Source organism: Pan troglodytes, chromosome 1 (genome assembly GCF_028858775.2).
Source record: "Pan troglodytes isolate AG18354 chromosome 1, NHGRI_mPanTro3-v2.0_pri, whole genome shotgun sequence".
Lineage (NCBI taxonomy): Eukaryota > Metazoa > Chordata > Mammalia > Primates > Hominidae > Pan > Pan troglodytes.
This window is the reverse complement of record NC_072398.2, coordinates 26,531,593-26,534,111: the sequence shown is the minus strand read 5'-3', so window position 1 is coordinate 26,534,111 and position 2,519 is coordinate 26,531,593.

Here is a 2,519-nt window from a genome sequence, read left to right as displayed (position 1 = left end):
TCTTCCTCCCCCTACTCCACCCTGTTTTCTCCTCCTTCCTCCTCTTCCCCGCCCCTCCCTGCTGAGGTAGTTTCTGAGCAGTGTCCCTTCTGTGGGCTCCCTTTGAAAGCAGTGGGAGGTGTCCCTTCCCCCCTCCCCCAACCCATCTAAACATGAAGCCCCACTCTAGTGCTGCTAGTGTTATGGGGGCACACCTTTGCTTAGCCAAAAGTGCAGTGGTGTCAATGGCAGAGGTGCTCGATTCCTTAAAACTGCAAAGAATTCCTGCTGTCTGTGGGGATGCCCGGAAATTCACACTTTTTTATGTTTCTTCACAGGCTGAGAGGCCCAGAGTCACCATGAGAGCACCATATATTACGTCATCCCAGACTTCACACTCTGTAGAAGGAAAGCTTCAAGCGTTTCTACAGTGCTGAAGGGCCCCAAGGCGGTAGGAGATATGGAGGGGCCATGGCAGGAGGCAGGGTGTGCTGTATAGCTCCTGGGATCAGGCAAGGTGTATATTTGGAAGGGTAGGAAAAGAGGGCATTTCATGAATCTTGCATCCACAGTAAGGACCAAGGAGAGGAAGGAGGACACAGTGAAGGAAAAGAAGGGGAATCTTAGTCCATGCTGCTGTAACAAAACACCACAGACTGTAATTATAAATAATAGAAATGTATTGGTCACAGTTCTGGAGGCTGGGAAGTCCAAGATCAAGATGGCAGTAGGGGCTGGGCATGGTGGTTCATGCATGTAATCCCAGCACTGCGGGAGCCTGAGGCAGGAGGATTACTTGAGCCCAGGAGGTTGAGACCAGACTGGGCAACGCTGTGAGACCCCATCTCTACAAATATAAAAAGAAAATTAACCAGCCATGGTGGTGCACACCTGTAGTTCCAGCTACTTGGGAAGCTGAGTCAGGAGGACTGCTTGAGCCCAGGAGTTTGAGGCTGCAGTCAGCTATGATCACGCCACTGCACTCCAGCCTGGGCAACAGAGCAAGACCATCTCTAAAAATAAAAAAAAAAATAAGAGATGCCAACAGGTTCAGTGTCCGACAAGGGCTCTGTTCCTCATTGATGGTGACTTGTTGCTCCCATGGTGGGACAGGATGGTTCAAATCCACTCCTTCAAGACCTTTTATAAAGACCGTAATCCTATCCATGAGGCCTCTGCCTTCATGACCTAATCACCTCCCAAAGGCTCCACTTCTTAATACTACCACATTGGCGATTACATTCCAATATATGAATCTGAGGTAGGGAGGGACACATTCAGACCATAGAAGAGGGAGGGTGGTCCAGTGAAAACAAGGAATCAACAAGGACTGTTTGGGACAATTTCCTCAGGAAGCACAGGACAACTGGGTGCCTTCCTTTGCCAAATCTATACCTGCTGTAGGGACACTCCTCCTCACTTAGTATATGTTCCCACATTAGTATTTTAAAAATGTGTTTTGTGGCCGGGCACAGTGGCTCATGCCTGAAATCCCAGCACTTTGGGAGGCCGAGGCGGGTGAATCACCTGAGGTCCGGAGTTCAAGACCAGCCTGGCCAACATGGTGAAATTCCATCTTTCCTAAAAATACAAGAATTAGCGGCCAGGTGTGGTAGCTCACACCTGTAATCCCAGCACTTTGGGAGGCCAAGGCAGGCGGATCACAAGGTCAGGAGTTCAAGACCAGCCTGGCCAGCGTGGTGAAACCCCGTTTCTACTAAAAATACAAAAAATTAGCTGGGCATGGTGGCGCATGCCTGTAGTCCCAGCTACTCAGGAGGCTGAGGCAGGATAATTGCTTGAACCCAGCAGGCGAAGGTTGCAGTGAGCCAAGATCATGCCACTGCATTCCAGCCTGGGCGACAGAGCAAGACTCCATCTCAAAAAAAAAAGATTAGCTGGGTGTGGTGGCGGGCACCTGTAATCCCAGCTACTTGGGAGGCTGAGGCAGGAGAATCGCTTGAACCCAGAAGGCAGAGGTTGCAGTGAGCTGAGACTGTGCCATTGCACTCCAGCCTGGGCAACAAGAGTGAAACTCCATCTCAAAAAGTAATAATAATAAAATAAATATAAAATAAAATAAAAACGTGTTTTCCTTTGTCCACATCCGTTGCACATAACAGGCTTTGATAAATATTTCTTGAATGAATAAATGCAGAACAGGAGTCCCAAACTCACACAGCCCCAAACCCAAACAAGCATGAGCCAAGGTGTAGGCCAATGGGGACATTTGGCACTTGAGCTAACTCTCCTTTCAGCATTTTCCATGGTTCTGGTCCACCTTGAATTTCCTTACTGGCAAAAGCTTCTGTTTGAAACGCAGATGAAGTCCAAGTTTCTTCTTGTTCCAGATGTGCTGCTTCAGAGGGTGCCCTACCTGGCTGCCCAACTCATCGCCAGAAACAGTATTTGCCAGGGTATCATCAAGAAGGGACAGTGAACCTCAGTCTAGCCAAGTCTATACTCACAATGTTCTGGATTATGAAAGCCCCAAATAGCATTTAAAATACAAACAAAATTGGCCAGGTGTGGTTAATGCC